Here is a 7795-nt window from a genome sequence, read left to right as displayed (position 1 = left end):
CCCAATTCCCATAAAAAATAATGGGAATTGAGCTTCCAATTGCTGCTTTGTAAAATCTCAGCCGCAGTGGTTCTGTTGAATCAAAGGCTCTAGAGAGTTTTTTTTCAGTTGATGAGCTCAGTTTCTGAAACTGCTGCTTCTGAGGAACAGAAATGAACTACCCCAATTTCTCAAGAAAAATCTGAATATGTTGCTGCCTTGGAAAGTTTGTCATTGTTTATATTCTCATCTAGCTCTGTGTTGAGTATTAGGCATGTTTTTATGAATTGGTTCCTAACTTTTATTATAGCAGCACTCAGTCTCATCGATATAATTAAGGGTCTGTCAATGCTTCTATTACACACCTCTAGTTTAAGAAGCTTAAAACTCAGCCATAAAATGTCTTTTGATTAAAACTTGGCAAATATGATCTGAGTCCAGAATATGGGGGGGAGGATTGGGGTTGGGAGAGGGATTCTTCATTTTGTTATCTTTGAGTGTTTAAAATAAAAGAACAGAAATTCAGTAGGTGATTTATAGCACTCATAATAATAACTGATAATTTTTAAAGTGCTATCTGCCCAATTCCCATCCACCCCCCAAAGCACTCAGGACTTGAGGTGTTGTATAAACAGTCAAAATACAATACAATTAAAAACATAAATAAAGAGAGAGAATAAGAATTTCTGAAAACCAAATGGCTGAGTGTTTAGATCATAAGGTAAACTAATAATTTATCCAGATTTGCACAAAATAATAAAGTTTAAATCTGTATGAAAGTAGCATTATTAGGGGAAGAATTTTCAGTGTGGCATCTTGGTGGTTTATTGTACAATACCCGTACAAACAAAACCAGATAAAAAAATCTTGACCAAGTAGGCAGAGCTCTAAATCCTCTAGTACAGTGTTTCTCAATCTTTTTGATACCAGGGGCTGGCTTGCTGTCTTCCAAAACTATGTCAAGGGGATCTCAGGAACTGACGCCAGTCCATGGACCAGTCATTAAGAAACACTTCCCTAGCTATATGGAGTATCAGAGTTTGAGGACCCCTCTGGAAAATGGGGAGGACTGGTTCAGATGGTCCATTAGAAGTTCTGTTAATTTGCTACTGTACTTTACAGCCATTAATCAAAAGTCTACTTTCATGCTGATGAAGTGACTTGATGGAAGTCAGCAGAGTTACTCCAGAGGAGCACTCATCTTAGCTGACTTTGGCTCATTGGCTTTAATGGGAGGGAGACTAGTTGTGCATGTGGTTTATGAAGACTTCTCTCCTTTTCCTACTCCTCTTTTCTTCCAGAGGAAGAGATAATAACATAGCAAGGTGGTAGAATATGAGAATGAAGACGGGGAAAGAGTATTCTATCTAGGGTTTTCAGTCAGGAAAGCACCTATATTCAAAAAAGCACTAAAGCACATTCTCATTGAAATCAAGAGGATTTAAACACATGCTTAAAGTTAAGCATGTGCTTTCCTGAATCAAGGCCCAAATTGGGATTTTCATTGATGTACAATCCTTCCACCTCACCTCGGCCAAAGACATTTTTAAATAATAGTGGGCCTCATGCCCCCATAGAATATATACTCATGATTAAAAAACAGTCTTCTGAGAGATTGGGCAGCTTAACCCCTTGCATTCTTTCATTTTCTTGTCATTCACTTGAAGTAGAGGGTAGTATTTCTACATGATTTGTTCTTTAGCTGGATGGAAGTAGATCATGGCATTCCCTGATTTAAGGCTCACAAACTGGTTGATCCTACACAGTTTGAGTGTTGTGTTTCATGCCAATGTCTACTTCTTCAAGTTATTCAAATAGACTGAAGCACAACACTATTCATGAATGAAGCATGAGTTCATCTGAAAAAGCACTACAGAAATTGTGTACGTACTTTAAAAAAACAGGTGTGAAGGTGGTGATGGGGAAGTTAACCTGTAGATATTTCATTCTACCAATGTAAAATTTGTATTCCAACACATGACTATAGCCCTGCATAAACAAGAGCAATATGGTATGCAAAGTGATATTTATCCCCATCTTTAAATAACATAGCCTGTCCATCACATTTATTATGTCAAATTAAGCTCCTGGGACAAGAAGTTTTAATAGGAGTCTATTTAGGTCTTCTATCTTTCCTAAATGGCTTCAAATCTTAGCAAAGGTGTCTCCACAACTCGTTTGCCCATTCAATTTAATTGATAATTCCATTGTCTTTAATTGATCTTTCCACATAGCCACAGATGTATCAAGAATACTGGGTTTCTAGCTGAATTGCTTGGTGTCTGTTATTTTGCTCCATCTGATCAGTATCCCCCTGCTTTGTCAATGTTAATGCAATGGCAAATGATAAAGATGCCCTTTGCCAGGAAACACTGATAGCCCTTAATAATAAACAATTTATGCACTTCAGATTGCTGCTATATATGAGCAGGTTTAGTCAACCCCTGAAGAGAACCTGCACCTTCTCATTACTGGGCTGCCGTAGTGAGAAAGCAATACACCAAGCCCTAGGGTTGGCAATCACCCGTATTTTCTGCTATGAGTAAATAACTTCAATTGATTTAATCATAAAAGAATAACAGGAAACTACATTGATTTCCAAATCCCTAATGTGAACATCAGAATATATTGACCACGTTGCATGTAAGAAGGTTGTATCCATTTGTATGAACTGAAGAAATGTCAATATTTGATCATTGCTCTAACAAAAAGAATATGACAATTTTGACTCATCTCAGAATGGACTGAAGTAACATTATGCAGTACTATAGTTCCATATAGTGTACAAGAGATAACACTCATTACTATTCATTAGGTCAAAAAGAGCAAAATCCATAATTTCTGGCAAATGGATCGCTTATTAATTGTAACGGGCCATTCACAATCCCATAGTACATGTAATAATATAGCAGACCTTGTTTTTTACTAAAGAAATCAAACAGAGCTGTAGCAGGCTTATTTGATATTCCTATAAACATAGCCACCACCACAAATATTCAGTGCTAGTTGTACTAATAAGTGAAGAAACAACAAATTAAGAATACAGCTCCTTTTAAAAACTGCCCTAATATTTTACTGATGGAGCTGCTGAAACCATGATGCTTCTGATGACAGCAAACCCTAAAATGATTAGAATCATAAGTTGCGCAGTTAGAGGAACTGCTGTCATCTTAAAAAAAAAAAAAGAAAAGAAAAAGAAAACCCAGCCAGCAATAATTGAACTGTTTCATCTGTTTTGTTGGGTATGATGTCAGATTGATAATGCACTGAATCTGTTGTTAAAGAGTTACTTTCTAAAACAGGGCACACAAACTTTTTCATAATGTGTCTCTATCTTAATAGATTGTCACAAGAACCACTTCCCCTCCCATTCGCAGTCACATAACATACCTCAGGCAAGTACACCATTGCTAACAAGGCAAAGTAATAGCTGGAAAGTACTTAATGTATTTTTAGCTGGATTTAATAAAGTTTTGCAGCTGAAAACCAGGAGAAGAGCCAAAATCCCATGACCAGCGAGCTTTCTGCAGATCACAGTCTGACAACTGATGATTCCAAAAGACAGACAGTATAAAATTCTGACCCATTCAAATAAAGGGAAATTTTGTCATTGATTTCAATGGGGCCACAGTTTCACCCGGGGAACTCATCTTGATCTTTTTAGGTAATACATGTAAATCCTGGAGTTTGTTATGAGTATCTTATGCAGCAAAAGATGTAATATGATGCTTATGATACAAAGCTTTTGTCGTAAACTGTATTTTGTAAACAATTCATCACTGAGTAAAATAGGCATTTCATTTTGTTAGTTAAAAACAAATTATAAATGGGATTTTCTCTCTTCTCTATATTAATCAGAACTGAGGTACTCTTAGGATTGTGCCAGAAGATCCCTTTTGATGTCTCTTATCCTAATTCTGATGAAAATTCAACAACTTTGGATCTATTTTTTTTTACATTGTTGGATTTATTGTGGCTTCCTCATTCTCTGCTAAAACTTGCCAAAGCAGATTGGAGAGAACGCTGAGAACCCCAGGACACTCCCATTTATCTGTAGTAAAGAGCAGGAATTAACTATATATCACAGGAGCTGGTTCACAGTGTCACCAAAACCTACATCTTCTTTATGGATCCTGTAAATAAATGCTTGTGTAGAGTCTGAATCAACATCCCACTGCACAATACATAATTTTCTACAAGTAGATGAACCAGTTCGAAGAGCTGGAACATGATGTTTCTGAAATAATACAGAACCACCCTTGCGGAAGGTTACTAAAGAGGAGTGAAAAGTGGTAAGGAAAATAGCCACTAAAGCTGTCTAAGGCAAGAAAAGAAGAGGAAAGTGTTCTGAGAAAATACCACATGTTAAATTGACTGGTTATATCTGTGGGTCCTATCATCAAAAAGTGAGCAACTCAGCCCAGGTAAGAGCCTGATCCAAAACCTATTGAAGTTAATGGAAAGATTCCCATTGACTTCAGTGGGCTTTGAATTGAGCCCTGAAAGAGCTTTGCTTATGTGGAAATCTGCTGCAACATAAAGTAGGAATCTTGAGACCCAACATAAAATCATAGAAATGTAGGCCTGAAAGGGACCTAAAGAAGTCATCAAGTCCAGACCTCTGTGCTGAGGCAGGACCAAGTAAACCTACACCATCCCTGATGGATGTTTTTTTCCTGATCTTAAAAATCTCCAGTAATGGAGATCCCACAGCATTCCTTGGAAGTCTGTTCAAGAGCATAACTATCCTTATAGTTAGAAAGTTTTTCCTAATATCTAACATAAATCTCCCTTGTTTCAGATTAAGCTAATTACCTCTTGTCCTACTTGTCATGAACATGGAGAACAGTTGATCAAAGTCTCCTTATAACAGCCCTTACCATATTTGAAGACTGTTATCAGGTCCCTCTTCAGTCTTCTTTTTTCAAGACTAAACATGCCAGTTTTTAAACCTTTCCTTGTAGGTCAGGTTTTCTAAACCTTTTATTATTTTTGTGTTTTCCTTTGGACTTTCTCAAATTTGTCATCATCTTTCCTAAAGTGTGACACCCAAACCTGGACAAAGTACTCCAGCTGAGGCCTTGTCAGTGCTGAATAGAGCAGGACAATTACCTCCTGTGTCTTACATACGACACTCCTGGTAATACGTCCCAGAAAGATATTAGCCTTTTTTGCAATTGCATCATTTTTTTTCAGAGTAGCAGCCGTGTTAGTCTGTATTCGCAAAAAGAAAAGGAGTACTTGTGGCACCTTAGAGACTAACAAATTTATTAGAGCATAAGCTTTCGTGAAGTGACCTGTAGCTCACGAAAGCTTATGCTCTAATAAATTTGTTAGTCTCTAAGGTGCCACAAGTACTCCTTATCATTTTTTTTGACTCATATTCAGTTTGTGACCCTTTATAACATCCAGACTCTTTTCAGCAGTGCTACAACATAGCCAGTTATTCCATGTTTTGTAGTTGTGAATTTGTTTTTTCTTTCCTAAGTTCAATACTTTGCATTTACCTTTATTGAATTTCATATTGTTGATTTGAGACCAATTCTCCAATTTATCAAGTTCATTTTGAATTCTAATCCTGTCCGTCAAAATGGTTGCAACCCCTGCCATCTTGGTATCATCGTGTCTTGTAGGACTAGGGTATCCTTGTAGCTGGCCCTTTACAAGCTACTGTTGTGTACAGCTGGTCAAACTTTTAGTTATAAATAATGTTAATTATGATTTTAATTTGTTTAATAATGCACCCTTTTTTAATTAGTAAATTGTTCACAATCAAATCCTTATTTCAGAGAGTGTATTTGTTGTTCACCACATAGTTCTGAAAAATCATTTTGACCTCTTGGTTGCTCACAATCTATTTGCTTTGAATATTTGGTATTTATGTTGTGGAATTGTGATTGAGTCACATGATATTGTTTCTCCTTTATTGGATAATGATGTTTTTAAACAGGTGAGTAATAAATGGCAGATAATAAACTTTCATTCTGCATTTTCAGCTAAATGATTATTCTTGTTAAAATGCCTGAAACTTCTGGGGTTTGTGAACTTTTTCACAAATACCTGGCAGTCATTGGAATACTTGTGAATAGAGAATAAATACGAATGATGAGCCATAACAAACTGAACACTAAACATGTACTATGCAATCAGCTATGCTGCTGGTAATGGGATGGAGTGGCAAACAGCACATTGACGTCCTCCAACACTGGGTTTTGGCCATGTTGATTATGTGCTGTGTTTGGGCAGACTGGCCATGCCTTTTTTGTGAGTAACACATCTGCTCTCTCTTCCTCCCATTCGCTACAGGAAATCATTGTGATTATTTAATCTGCGCTGTACAGGAGGCTGTTGTGGCTGGATGATGTTATGTTTCCTTTAACACATTAGGTATAGTGCTGAAGGGTTACAAAACTAGGAAAACCATATTATCAGTAATAGCACTAAATGACAAATATTTCTTATTTGTAATACTGCTTAACTTAATATTTCATGTATAGGCATTTTACAGCAATACGTAATTATGTCATTAATTCTGATGTCAAATTCATAAATTATAAGCCATGCCAGCTGTACTAACATGTTGTCTTTAGACATCAAAATTGAAAAAGAGTATGTAATTGATTGGAGCTACATGTTGCAAGTGCATTAATAACAGCGCTAACATTATTTTGCATTGCCATTGTGCTAGTTTTTGCAATCCAAAATCCATAAACAGTCCTTGTTCTCTCTTAACTGATTGTTTCAGGGGAACTATACAATCCAGACTCCACCTGAGATCATCTCATAAATTTCCTCAAATTTATCAGAGTTATCATAGTTAGAGTAGTACCCAGACTCGGGTCAGTGACAACTCATTGCACATTTGAAAGAATAACATTTGTATACATACATTTGAATTTAAAAAAAAGAGTTAATGGAATTTAAATGACAGACAGTTCTTTAGCTTTCTCATTTACATTACACTAGGCTTGTCTACACTTACCGGGGGATCGACATGCCACGATCAATGCATCGGCGATCAATTTAGCGGGTCTAGTGAAGACCCACTAAATCAACCGCAGATCGCTCTCCTGTCGACTCCTGTACTCCACCTGAACGAGAAAGGCAAGGGGAGTCAACAGGAGAGCGTCTCCAGTCGACATCATGTAGTGTGGGCCCCATGGCACAGGGATGGCCCTCCAGACATTTTAATCCAGTCCTTGAGCTTCTGCCGGGGAGCAGGGTTGGGGGCCTGCCCCGCTCCATGCAACTCCTGGAAGCAGCAACATGTCCCCACTCTGGCTCCTATGTGTAGCCCCAGCGAGCTCTGCACACTGCCCCCACCACAAGCGACGGGGCAGCGTGCACTGCCTGGCCGTGCCTCCGCATAGGAGCTGGGACATGTTGCTGGTTCTGGGAGCTGCTTGAGGTAAGCACAGCCCAGAGCCTGCACCCTGACCTTCGCCCACGCCCCAACTCCCTGCCCCAGTCCTGATCCCCCTCCTGCCCTCTGAACCCCTCGGTCCCAGCCCAGAGCACCCTCCGGCATTCTCAACCCCTCATTCCCAGCCCCACCCCAGAGCCCGCACCCCCAGCTGAAGCCCTCATCCCCTCCCGCACCCCAAACCCCAATTGTGTGAGCATTCATGGCCCGCCATATTATTTCCATACCCAGATTTGGCCTTGGGCCAAAAAGTTTGCCCACCCCTGCCGTGGTAAATAGATCTAAGTATGTCAACTTCAGCCACATTATTCACGTAGCTGAAGTTGTGTAACTTAGATCGATCTCCTGCTGTAGTGTAGATAAGGCTTAAAAATCAAGATGTATAGGAAACAC

The 7795-nt window shown here is 38.6% G+C and overlaps 1 long non-coding RNA gene across 1 annotated transcript; it reads right to left on the bottom strand.

The window, feature by feature from the left end:
* Window positions 1-1165: 1165 nt before the first annotated feature.
* On the bottom strand, window positions 1166-7071 carry LOC122458739. The gene is made up of 3 exons (XR_006278946.1): window positions 6943-7071; window positions 2435-2440; window positions 1166-1180 (listed from the first exon to the last, which is right to left on the bottom strand). It is a non-coding gene; the product is annotated as an uncharacterized LOC122458739 (long non-coding RNA).
* Window positions 7072-7795: the final 724 nt, after the last annotated feature.

The sequence above is a fragment of the Dermochelys coriacea genome, chromosome 2, assembly GCF_009764565.3.
Source record: "Dermochelys coriacea isolate rDerCor1 chromosome 2, rDerCor1.pri.v4, whole genome shotgun sequence".
Taxonomy (NCBI): domain Eukaryota; kingdom Metazoa; phylum Chordata; order Testudines; family Dermochelyidae; genus Dermochelys; species Dermochelys coriacea.
This window is presented reverse-complemented; position numbering and strand designations above follow the sequence as displayed.